This window comes from Delphinus delphis, chromosome 17, assembly GCF_949987515.2.
Source record: "Delphinus delphis chromosome 17, mDelDel1.2, whole genome shotgun sequence".
Taxonomy (NCBI): domain Eukaryota; kingdom Metazoa; phylum Chordata; class Mammalia; order Artiodactyla; family Delphinidae; genus Delphinus; species Delphinus delphis.
In genome coordinates this window covers 34,052,676-34,066,118 of record NC_082699.1, presented here as the reverse complement: position 1 = coordinate 34,066,118, position 13,443 = coordinate 34,052,676, and the positions used below count along the sequence as shown (strand labels likewise).

Below are 13,443 nucleotides of genomic sequence, written 5' to 3'. Positions count from 1 at the left end.
TTTTTCATTAGTTTTACTAAGATAGGATTTGCTGTTTTGTTTGGATACTGAGAATAGACCCATGGGAACAGTTACATTTGGGTTATCTCTGACTGTCTTTAATGAAGAACATAAATATTGGCCACACTATCTATGCACATGCTATCACCATGCCTTTTTTGTTCTCTGTTCGTATATCTAAGTCCTCTTCTTTCTTTAAGGTCAATCTCAAATCTCATCTGAAATGTACATTTATTGATAGATTCAACCCATAATGAACTGTCCCTTCTTTGTCCTCCTTAGACTCTGATTATTTATAAAAACTCATTTTTGAACTTAGAGACTGTCCAATATGATATATTAGTTATTTCACCAGCATATGTTATATCCTCAACACAATTATACGCTTTTGTGGGGCTGGGATCATACATTCTGTAATTTTTCTCAGTACTTACACTTACTTTGATAAAAAGCGCATTCATTCATCTAAACATCATTTATTGGGTGTTAATTAAATATCTCAACTCAGTAAATATTGTTTGAATGAATGCATGCATGAATGAGGGAGTATGCAATAGGTAGCCTAATGTACCGCCCAATGTGAGAAAACCAAAAACATAAACACAAAAGCAAGCCAAAAAGTGGATCAGGACTTTCTGTAAAATATCCTGCTTTTTGTTGGATGATGCCATGAAAATCAAGATGCTCCTGAAAGGTCTTAATAGCTGACCAAGAATAGTAAACAATTGAAATTCTCTCAGGCTTCTTCAGCCCTATCACTGGACACATTTATACCTCTCAGCAATGGTATCAAAAGAAGAGATTAATAAAGCTTTTATAGATGAGTTGATAAATCTCTAAATATTTAAGTCTTCATTGCCTGCTAGGTTTTCTCTATTTTGGGTTTCCAAAAGATTTCAATAAACCACAGGATAATTAAAAATTAGACATTATCTTTCTTACCTTGACGTTTCTTGATGGTAAACACCTTTTTTTTGTCTCCATAGTGCTGCCCAATTTCCACCAGTACAGTACTTAAGTGAATTTTGCTCTGGATGGTGGGATATAGAAGATGTAAATGAATTGTTTGTATATGTTTTAGAGTTCTTCAAAAGGGCCTGGCCATGGAAATGCATTGAATGTTACTTAAATAACTAAAATAACTTCCTCAGAATTATTATTCTATTCTGGTTACTAGAATAGATACCAGATATTCTGGATACTATCTGCTCTGGTTTGTTAAAATTTCCCTTTAGAGTGGTTTTAATTTTGTTTCTGATAGGGTCCTAGGATTTATTGCCACACCCATCCTGCATCTGTTTTTCTTTGAATTACTCTCCTTGCAGTTTCTGATTCATACAGGGCCTTACAGGTTAGTGACAACCTGGCCATCACAACGCAGGGAAGGACAGGCCTACTTTTCAGAGGTGTTGATGTTTTCTGTACCTGAAGGTTTTCAAGAGATATCAGTCTTCCTCACCACCTCCCTTGGTCCTCTTAATGGACTAAGCAGTTCCTCATGAAATTTCTGTAGGATATCTGTACCAACTTCTCAATATTGTTCCATCCTGAGTCTAAATTCCTGGTCTCAAGGTAATGTTAGATTTCTAGCTCCAGCCCCTATTTACATAAGGCCTATACTAAGGAACGGAACCCACAGACATCAGTCCGCTCTTCTTTCTCTGGATTTAATTTCTCTGTTACTTTCTGAAACATGCACGTGTTCCTTTCTTTCTTTTAATCTCAGCTATGTGCTTTTAACTTTTTCAAAATTGACCCAGAATTTACGTGTGTCTCCAGTAAGAGTACATTAAATTGAGCTTAGTCTGCTATTCTACTGGCATATTTGAGATCCAGATAATTTGCTACTTAACTGGATTCAATGACCTGTATATTTCAGGCATCTAAAACTCACCATGTTCCAAATTTCCCTCCATATAGTTAGTAATTTTCTTGGGAATCTGGATGAGATTAAATGGAATGAAGTTTATGAGTGGCCCAGGAATGCCTGAAAGTTTGTTTGTCAGAGTGGCCAGGGAAAGTTAAGCAAGGAAGAAAAGCAAATGAAAAACAGAATCCCATTATTATGGCTGAGTTTACTCCCAGGATTCCATGCAGAGCTCTCTGTAGAGCTGGGTTGGGTTATAACTTATGCCAGAGCTCTACGTGGGGCTGACACCATCTCATGCCAAGCTCTCAGTTCTGGGCTCACGTCATCTCTGGTCCACTCTGTGGAGTGGCAACTTTGGAGGAATGGCCAATGTGTTCTGCGGCGTAGGAAGAGGGAAATTGTGAATGTGACTTTCTAAATTGTGGAGGAACTAACCACTGTAAATGTGCCTTGAACTATGTTGTTTAATTTGACCAGTCAGATCAATGACTTTCCCCTTGAATGAAATGCTGCTACGTATATGAGCAGAAAAACAAAACTGGTATAAGGAATAGATAGCTAGTGGGAAGCTTCCGCATAGCACAGGGAGATGCGCTCGGTGCTTTGTGACCACCTAGAGGGGTGGGATAGGGAGGGTGGGAGGGAGGGAGATGCAAGAGGGAGGAGACATGGGGACATATGTATAACTGATTTACTTTGTTATAAAGCAGAAACTAACACACCATTGTAAAGCAATTATACTCCAATAAAGATGTTTTAAAAAAAACTGGTATAAGGAGATGGAGAGACTGGGAGTCTTATTTTCCCACCAATTAACTTTGCCTCTGACCATGACCTTCCCTTTGAGTTCTCCTAGACCTTGGGGATGATCGCAACCCCTTGGGTTGGGTGACGGCAACCCCATCTTCACTAGAACCTCTATAGTTAATTTTGATTTTTCCCACTCCGTCTATCCATCCCATGTATGCAGTCAGACATTTGATCTTGGACTTTTCCTGACAAAATATGCTTGAATCTAACCATTTCTTTTCACTCCCACTGCTACTGCTATTGTCACTGCCTGAACTAGGGCTTTATCTTTAAGTTCTTTATATAAATATATAAATATCCATATATAAATATAATATACAAATAAATAAAATATAATATTAATTCTGATGATTTTAAAGTCTTTTCTTGATAAAGACTTTTCCTGATAAAGATACACAATATCTTATATAAATATTTTTGTATTATCTGTTCTTTTCTTAGAATTTCAGTCATATGATTCTATCCCTTGGTTTGTCTGGAACTTTTTGATTGAATGCTGGCTATTTTATTTGGCTTTTTTTGTTTTTCTCAGTGGAAACGTTGTTTTGCTTCAAAATATTTTATTCTACCTGGAAGTAGCAAATCTTCAAATTACAATTTTTTAAATGCTTTCAAATATCAATACTATAGGTGTCACAAAATCTAGGAAAATGACATTTAAAAATTAACTACTGCCAGATGTGTCTCTATAAAACTTTTCCCCCACTCTTTTAGCTATATATTCTTTAACTGCCTCCTCATATGACAGTTTATGTATTTTCGAAGTAAAATTTTAAGAAATAAACTTCGTAGTTTTTAAACATAGATTTCTTGTAACATGGTTGATTAGAATTTGCTTCTAGTTATTAATAGTTTAGAAAAGTTTATTTCAGCTTCACAATTTATTATTGATAATGTCACATTAATTTTCATTGTTAACTTTGAGAAAAACTCTATGGATTACTTCGTCATAAGTATTTACTATTATAAATGCATTACTGATTTCAGTACTGCTATAGGTTTGTGCATTACAGGAATTCTGATAAAATACTCATTCACACCATTCCATTACACACGTTGTTGATGGAGAATATTTATTTTTGGCTGTGTTGGGTCTTCGTTGCTGTGCGCAGGCTTTCTCTACTTGCAGGGAGTGGGGGCTACTCTTTGTTGCGGTGCACAGGCTTCTCATTGCAGTGGCTTCTCTTGTTGCAGAGCATGGGCGCTAGGCATGCAGGCTTCAGTAGTTGTGGCTCGCAGGCTCAGTAGTCGTGGCTCACGGGCTCTAGAGCGCAGGTTCCGTAGTTGTGGCACACCGGCTTAGTTGCTCCGTGGCATGTGGGATCTTCCCAGACCAGGGCTCGAACCCTTGTCCCCTGCATTGGCAGGTGGCTTCTTAACCACTGCGCCATCAGGGAAGCCCCTGGAGTATATTCTTGACAGAAGAAAATTTCCGTTTTGACTAAGCATTGATGAGAACTGAATCTTTGACTTATCTTTCACATGCCTGATGATTGAAATAATTTTCCACAGAATAGCTTCTGGTTTTGTACTTTTCAGTTCTTTTTTTCTTCTTCAAACGCACATGCTTTGAGAGCTGTGAAGTGCAAGACATGGCTATATTGTAAGGTGGTGTTTGTCCTTATGCTTCTGTGTCTTGTGCTAGTTAAGTCAGTAGAGTAGTCAGTATGAGTACTGGAAGTTATTCCTGTAATGGGATAGTATATAGTCAATTACATATGGCGGTGTCTGAAAATCACATAATAGCCTCACTTAAAACATCTCCTTAGGGCTTCCCTGGTGGCGCAGTGGTTGAGAGTCCACCTGCCGACGCAGGGGACACAGGTTCGTGTCCCGGTCCGGGAAGCTCCCACATGCCGCGGAGCGGCTAGGCCCGTGAGCCATGGCCGCTGAGCCTGTGCGTCCAGAGCCTGTGCTCCACAACGGGAGAGGCCACAACAGTGAGAGGCCCGCGTACCACAGAAAAAATAAAATCTCCTTAGCCAGATTTCAAAAAAGCCTGTGGCCATTCCAATATGATCCAACATAGCGGAATATGATAGAAGGAAAATTGGCAAAGAAAGAGACGCTGGTCTTACCTGATGGAAGTTAAAATATCTCACTTTTGACAATTTTGCAAAAACTTATAATTCCATGAACTAATTTCTAGGGTTCTTCATAGGGCCTAAAAAGGAACCCATAGAGTTGTGGAACAACAATAGAAGCTGCTGTGATGAGAAGCCCGGGCACCGCAACAAAGAGTAGCCCCCGCTCGCCGCTACTAGAGAAAGGCTGCACGCAGCATTGAAGACCCAACGCAGCCAAAATAAAAATAAATAAATAAAGATAAATAAATTTAATTTAAAAAAAGTAAGACTCAGGTTTGAGGCATGAGAAGTATGATGAGGAGAAATTAGCTAATCCTTTCAGAACTTTTAAAATATCAAACTCGGTCTCCAAGATTTTAGCATTATATACAACATTGGTTACTTATTAGTGGTTTGGGAAGGCCAATTTAAAATTTTCTGATCTTACTGTATTGACATTCACGGCCCTAATGTTTTCCACATTGACTATATGAATGATGAAGTAAAGTCAATCATGTATTTCCTTTCCAACTGGACAGAAAACAAAATTTTAAAAAGTGTTTGGACTACTGACTTTTGATTTCTTCTAAGGCAAGTGTATAGGTAATTTTTATTCCCTGATTAGGAGAAAAATGGTGGAAGAGGGCAGGGTTAAGAATTAAGATTTCAAGCGCGTGAGAGGTAGATGGCCAACCAGAGTTCCTAAGTTTCAGTGCGTGTAACTGTTGCCGCCGCTTAAGCCTGCCAAAGCAGTGGTATGGCTGCTCTCCTCGTATTTGCTACCTCTAGAAACATTCTTGCCAGTAGTGGCAGCAGCGGGACTCAATTACCCCCTTTTCTCACTCTCTCCAGAAGCTCCAGATGGCGTCTTCTGTGGGCAACGTGGCCGACAGCACAGAACCAACGAAACGTATGCTTTCCTTCCAAGGGTTAGCTGAGTTGGCACATCGAGAGTATCAGGCAGGAGATTTTGAGGCAGCTGAGAGACACTGCATGCAGCTGTGGAGACAAGAGCCAGACAATACTGGAGTACTTTTATTACTTTCATCTCTACACTTCCAGTGTCGAAGGCTGGACAGATCTGCCCACTTTAGTACTCTGGCAATTAAACAGAACCCTCTTCTGGCAGAAGCCTATTCGAATTTGGGGAATGTGTACAAGGAAAGAGGGCAGTTGCAGGAAGCGATTGAGCATTACCGGCATGCATTGCATCTCAAACCAGATTTCATCGATGGTTATATTAACCTGGCAGCCGCTTTGGTAGCAGCAGGCGACATGGAAGGGGCAGTACAAGCTTACGTCTCTGCTCTTCAGTGCAATCCTGATTTGTACTGTGTTCGCAGTGACCTGGGGAACCTGCTCAAAGCCCTGGGTCGCTTGGAAGGAGCCAAGGCATGTTATTTGAAAGCAATGGAGACGCAACCGAACTTTGCAGTAGCTTGGAGTAATCTTGGCTGTGTTTTCAATGCACAAGGGGAGATTTGGCTTGCAATTCATCACTTTGAAAAGGCTGTCACCCTTGACCCCAATTTTCTGGATCCTTATATCAATTTAGGAAATGTCTTGAAAGAGGCACGGATTTTTGACAGAGCTGTGGCAGCTTACCTTTGTGCCCTAAGCTTGAGCCCAAATCATGCAGTGGTACGTGCCAACCTGGCTTGTGTATACTATGAGCAAGGCCTGATGGATCTGGCAGTAGACACCTACAGGCGAGCTATTGAATTGCAACCACATTTCCCTGATGCTTACTGCAACCTAGCCAACCAACGCTCTGGAAGAGAAGGGCAGTGTTGCCGAAGCAGAAGAGTGTTATAATACAGCTCTGCGGCTGTGTCCCACCCATGCAGACTCTCTGAATAACCTAGCCAATATCAAAGGAGACCAGGGAGACTTTGAAGAGGCAGTTCGCTTGTATTGTAAAGCATTAGAAGTCTTCCCAGAGTTTGCTGTTGCCCATTCAAATTTAGCAAGTGTATTGCAGCAGCAGGGAAAACTGCAGGAAGCTCTGATGCATTATAAGGAGGCTGTTCGAATCAGTCCTACCTTTGCTGATGCCTACTGTAACATGGGAGACACTCTAAAGGAGATGCAGGATGTTCAGGGAGCCTTGCAGTGTTATACTCGTGCCATTCAGATTAACCCTGCACTTGCGGATGCCCACAGCAATCTGGCTTCCATCCACAAGTATTCAGGGAATATTCCAGAAGCAATTGCTTCTTATCGCACTGCTCTGAAGCTTGAACCTGATTTTCCTGACGCTTATTGTGATTTGGCTCATTGCCTGCAGATTGTCTGTGATTGGACAGACTATGATGAGCGAATGAAGAAGTTGGTCAGCATTGTGGCTGACCAGCTGGAGAAGAATAGCTTGCCTTCTGTGCAGCCTCATCATAGTATGCTCTATCCTCTTTCTCATGGCTTCAGGAAGGCTATTGCTGAGAGCCATGGGAACCTCTGCTTGGATGAGATCAGTGCCCTTCATAAATCACCGTACGAACATCCAAAAGACTTGAAGCTCAGTGATGGTCGACTGCGTGTAGGATACGTGAGTTCTGACTTTGGGAATCATCCTACTTCTCATCTTATGCAGTCTATTCCAGGCATGCACAATCCTGATAAATTTGAGGTATTCTGTTATGCCCTGAGCCCAGATGATGGCACAAACTTCCGAGCAAAGGTGATGGCAGAAGCCCATCATTTCATTGATCTTTCTCAGATTCCATGCAATGGGAAAGCAGCTGATTGCATCCATCAAGATGGTATACACATCCTTGTAAATATGAATGGTTATACCAGGGGTGCTCGAAATGAACTCTTTGCTCTCAGGCCAGCTCCTATTCAGGCAATGTGGCTGGGCTACCCTGGGACCAGTGGCGTGCTTTTCATGGATTATATCATCACTGATCAGGAAACTTCACCTGCTGAAGTTGCTGAGCAGTATTCTGAGAAACTGGCTTATATGCCCCATACTTTCTTTATTGGTGATCATGCTAATATGTTCCCTCACCTGAAGAAGAAGGCAGTCATCGATTTTAAGTCCAATGGGCACATTTATGACAATCGGATTGTGCTGAATGGCATCGACCTCAAAGCATTTCTTGATAGTCTCCCAGATGTGCAGATTGTCAAGATGAAATGTCCTGATGGAGGAGACAACGCAGACAGCAGTAATACGGCTCTTAATATGCCTGTCATTCCTATGAATACTATTGCAGAGGCAGTTATTGAAATGATTAACAGAGGACAAATTCAGATAACAGTTAATGGATTCAGTCTTAGCAATGGACTGGCAACTACCCAGATCAACATTAAGGCTGCCACTGGAGAGGAGGTTCCCCGTACCATTATTGTAACCACACGTTCTCAGTACGGGTTACCGGAAGATGCCATTGTGTACTGTAACTTCAATCAGTTATATAAAATTGACCCATCTACTTTGCAGATGTGGGCAAATATTCTGAAGCGTGTTCCCAATAGCGTACTGTGGCTGTTGCGTTTTCCAGCAGTAGGAGAACCTAATATTCAACAGTATGCACAAAATATGGGCCTCCCCCAGAAGCGTATCATTTTTTCACCTGTTGCTCCTAAAGAGGAACATGTTCGGAGAGGCCAGCTGGCTGATGTCTGCTTGGACACTCCACTCTGTAATGGACACACCACAGGGATGGATGTCCTTTGGTCAGGGACACCCGTGGTGACTATGCCAGGAGAGACTCTTGCTTCCCGAGTTGCAGCTTCCCAGCTCACTTGTTTAGGCTGTCTTGAGCTTATTGCTCAAAATAGACAAGAATATGAAGACATAGCTGTGAAACTGGGAACTGATCTAGAATACCTGAAGAAAATTCGTGGCAAAGTCTGGAAGCAGAGAACATCTAGCCCTCTGTTCAACACCAAACAATACACAATGGACCTAGAGCGGCTCTATCTACAGATGTGGGAGCATTACACAGCTGGCAACAAACCTGATCACATGATTAAGCCTGTTGAAGTCACTGCGTCGGCCTAAATAATGACTGTGTGCACAGGAGAATTACCCTGTACCTGAGCCTCAACCTTCTGGGGGAAAGGGAACTACTTTTTCCTTATCTGTACAATACCATGCTGCAGATGGGTGACAGACAATGATAAGAAATAGCACAGCCAGACTTGCTTCCTGCATGATCATGATCACGATAGGGAGAGACACAAGAGATGGGAAACTGCTGTTCCACAAGGAGTCTCCATAGAATTTTGCAGCAGCCAGGTGTCTGGAAGGTCTGGAAGGTAAGTCTGGAAGGTCTGATCTCCCTTGGTCTTCCATGGGATGGATGGTTAGTGTGGAAGGGAGATAGAGATTGCCCAGCCATTTTGTGATTATCATGGATTGATTGAGTCTTCTGAATTAATATTTTTCTTTATATTTTGGGTATTGGAGCTTTTAAAAATGTTTGGTTTCGGGTATTTTTATTCATGTGAAGTGTGTATGATTCTCTTGAGATAAGCTTTTAAGCTAAAATATTCCTTGTTTTAGTTTCTGAACTCTACAGATAAATGGGGACTTTGCTGGTGTAGTCTTTTTATAGGTTTTATAAACCACTTGAGCCTATATCAGTCATTTTAGTGTCTGACATAATGTTCGGAACTATCAGTGCTTTGTTGGTTTATAGATGATGGCTTAAATTCTTTTCCTGGTCCGTTTCCTTCTTGCCTTCCCCCCACTTTAAAAATTCTCCTGTAACTTGGCTAACAAAAAACCAAGTCTGATTCAAAACCTCCCAGAGTGTTTCTCTTAACCGCATCATCTGGTGCCAAATGAAGATTCTTAGGAGCGATTATTAATTCTGAAGGGCACAATTGTGGTACTGTCACTGATGATAATAATAATGGATTTTTGGCCTAGAGTTTTGACCTATTTCACCAGTGTTTTACCGTTGGCTGCCCCTCTATGCTGCTTCCAAAAGTGATAGTGTGTGTTAAGATTTTTACTTTCATTTCTAATGTTTGTTTGTTTTTTTTAGTGAGTCCTGTTCTTCCTTTTTCTTTCAGCAGAAATGAAATCCCAGGTAAGTATAAGTATTCAAATATTTGATCAGTAAGTGACAGTTATCTCCAGTACATTAAATAACTTTCATCAAAAAACATGTTATAGGTAAAAAGCTCTGAAGGACCAGCTATGTATATGATAATTATGTTTCAGACCTTCTAGGGTATTATATATAATAACTTGTCTTCTGGACGTGGTCTTGAAGTCTTTATGGATTCAGTCTCAGTAGTAGCGAACTGCACTGCTACTTGGTTTGGAGTACAAATTAGACTTTAGCCCTCCTGGAGGTTGAGTTTTTGGTATTGAAAACCATAGGAATGAAATTATTGTATTTCAACAAAGGATCGAGGGCTTGAGGCTTAAACAAGGCAACATACGTGTGGGAAGCAGTCAGCCTTGAGGGCAGGTAAGGACATGCCAGGCATGCGGCCGCTGCTCGAAGGGACTGTCCCTACTTGTTCCCCTCCTTGTTCCATTCCATGGGAGATAAATCACCAGGGCCCAGAGGTCAGAAAGAATGTAAAATGAGACAAGCAAAGCTGTCTCCCCCCTGCACATGCAGGTTATTTTTGATGCTTCTGGGTTTATGGGTTTCCTCCCAGGGAAGTTAACCTTGAGCCGAGACAGTCTGTAGATAATGTAAACCACCATCTGGCAACCTTCCGATTTCTAGTCTATATAATCTGCAGCTGTAGCATAATAAAATTTGCCTTGCAACCATCAGTTGTCTTGGTCCTTCTGACCCCATCCGTCGGTGCTACTTCAGTTCCTTACCCCTTCCCTTCTGACCCTGGGCGGTGAGATCCTCTTTCTCCGGCTGGTCCGCGGCAAGTGGCACTCGAACAGGGACCTGAAGCGTGAAGGCAATTAAAAGAAAAAGAAAGTGCAGGTAAGAGAACCCTTATGCAAAATATGTGTGGCCACCAGTAAAAGTGGAACTAATAGAGGCATAAGGCAATAGTCAGAAGTAAAATAAGATGGGGCAAAAGGGCTCAAAGATGTATGAATTATTTGCTCAGGTTTTACTTTCGATGCTTAGAGCTCGGGGTAATAAAGTTTCTGAACTTTATTGTTGACTGAATTTTTACAGCATATCCATGGTGTATCTCCCTGGTTTCCTGATGGCGGCTCTGTTGACATAGAAATCTGGCAGAAAGTTGGAGAAGATTTAAAAAATTATTACGAGTCTCGAGGGCCTACTCATACTCCTGTTGTTACATATAGTTTGTGGACTCTGATAAAAATATGTTTAGATTCTTCTCATGATAGTGTTGATTTGAATGTAAAGTCAGAAAAACATAAGCCTCTGACAGAAGGAGAGACTGTATTATCAACTACTGTGTCACCACTTCCTAAACCGAAAGAGCTAATTAATTTAAATATTTTAGATGAAGAGGAACATTTTGACTTAACAGATGAGGCTTGTAAACATAAAAGAGAGAAATATCCTGAGGATGATTTTCTAATGGCTGTGATAGATAAGTCAGTGAAAAAGCTGCAGGTTAATAAGGACTGTCTTCCTCAAAAATCTACATCTGTAAAAATGCTGAGTCCCTTGCAGCGCACTGTACAAGGAGCAATAAAACGAGGAGAAGATCCTATTTTCTGTTGTCCCGTCATAGAAAGACCTGATCCTAATAATCCTCAACAAGCTACTAGGGAGCATCAGGCTCTCCCTTTGAAAGTTTTGAAAGATTGAAAATCTGCCTGTGCTCAATATGGGCCCACTGCTCCTTTTACTACTGCTATGGTTGACAGGAGAAGCTCTTCCCCCCGCTGATTGGAAGTCTATTGCACGAGCTTGTTTAAATGATGGAGATTATTTAATATGGAAGTTTGATTTTTATGAACGGGCTGCTGAACAAGCAGAAAAGAATGCTGCCCATAATATTCCAGTTGATTATCATATGCTGATTGGGGAAGGACAGTATCTTTCTTTACAAGATCAATTAACTTATCCCTTTGTTGCTTATCCTCAAATAAATCATTTGGCATTACAAGCCTGGAGGAAATGTCCTTCTACACACAAAACTGAAGATCTTTCAAAACTTAGACAGGGACCTGATGAACCATATGCTGATTTTGTAGATAGGTTGTCACAGGCGGTGGGGAGACTCATTGTGGACGGACTCACTGGTATGATTGTAGTTAAGCAACTTGCTTTTGAAAATGCTAATAATGAGTGTCAGGCTGCGATTCGACCTTGGAGAAAACGGGGAACATTGGAGGATTATATTCACCTTTGTGCAGACATTGGGCCTACTTATATACAGGGTGCTGCTGTGGCTGCAGCATTAACTAAAGTGGGGTTTAAAAACAATCAAAAGAAAACAAAGACTTGTTTTAAATGTGGAAAGGCAGGTCATTTTGCTAGAGAATGTAGATCTTTTAATTCTAACCCTAGTCCTTCCTTCCCTACTCAGAAACCTCCAGATGGTCAGAAAATCCCTGGTTTATGCCCTAAATGCAATAGGGGAAAACATTGGGCACAAGATTGTTGCTCAGTGGCCCACAAGGATGGGCCACCACTGTCGGGAAACTCCTCCCGGGGCCTTCCCCGGCCCCAACAAATAATAAGGGCAATGTCTGTGTATCCTCCTCAAATTATCAATCAGACAATAACCAAAAACAAAAACATACAATATGCTCGCTCTCCAGAGCAACACCAGGAAGCGCAGGACTGGAGCTCAGTACCTCCGCCCGATATGTATTAACTCCTGAAATGGGTCCTCAGGCCCTCTCTACGGGCATCTGTGGACCTTTACGCAAGGGTTTGATGGGACTATTATTGGGAAGAAGTAGTGTCACCATGAAAGGTTTAACTATTATGCCAGGAGTCACAGATTCTGACTATGAAGGAGAAATAAAAGTCATGGCACAAACTATTAAAAATATAATAACTATTTCTCCTGGTGATCAAATTGCACAATTGCTACTTTTGCCCTTTGTACCTCATGGACAAATTTTACAACATCAAAAGAGAGAAACAAAGGCTTTTGGATCGTCTGATGCTGCCTACTGGATTCAGAAGATAGGGAAAGAACGTCCAGAAATGAAATGAACCATTAATGGAAAGGTTTTTTCAGGTTTGTTAGACACTGGAGCTGATGTCTCTGTTATGACGCAGATACACTGGCCTAAACGTTGGCCCATTAGTCCTACTATTACAGAACTTCACGGAATAGGACAAAGTTCTTCTCCTATGCAAAGTAGTCAGTTTTTTTTATGGCAAGATAGTGAGGGCCATTCAGGTTATTTCCAGCCTTATGTCTTGCCTGGGCTGCCTTTAAACCTCTGGGGCCGAGATATATTAAAAGAAATGGGAGTATTACTTTATAGTCCAAACTCTCAAGTCTCTAATATGATGTTGGATCAAGGATTTCTTCCCACAAAAGGGCTGGGAACAAACCAACAAGGAACTGTCTATCCTATTGATGTGAAAATAAAATATGATAGACAAGGTTTGGGTTTTTCTTAGGGGCCTTGGATTCTCCACTCACTGCTGATCCAATTACTTGGCTGACTGATGACCCTGTATGGGTGGACCAATGGACCCTCACAAAGGGGAAATTAGAGGCTGCAGAACAATTAGTACTGGAACAATTAGGGCATTTAGAAATTTCCAGTAGTCCTTGGAATACTCCTATTTTTATTATCAAGAAAAAATCTGGAAA

At 41.2% G+C, this 13,443-nt stretch overlaps 1 pseudogene; it reads left to right on the top strand.

Annotated features, from left to right (window-relative positions):
* Window positions 1-5,521: 5,521 nt before the first annotated feature.
* LOC132413105 (UDP-N-acetylglucosamine--peptide N-acetylglucosaminyltransferase 110 kDa subunit pseudogene) lies at window positions 5,522-8,752 on the top strand (annotated as a pseudogene).
* The last annotated feature ends 4,691 nt before the right edge of the window (window positions 8,753-13,443 follow it).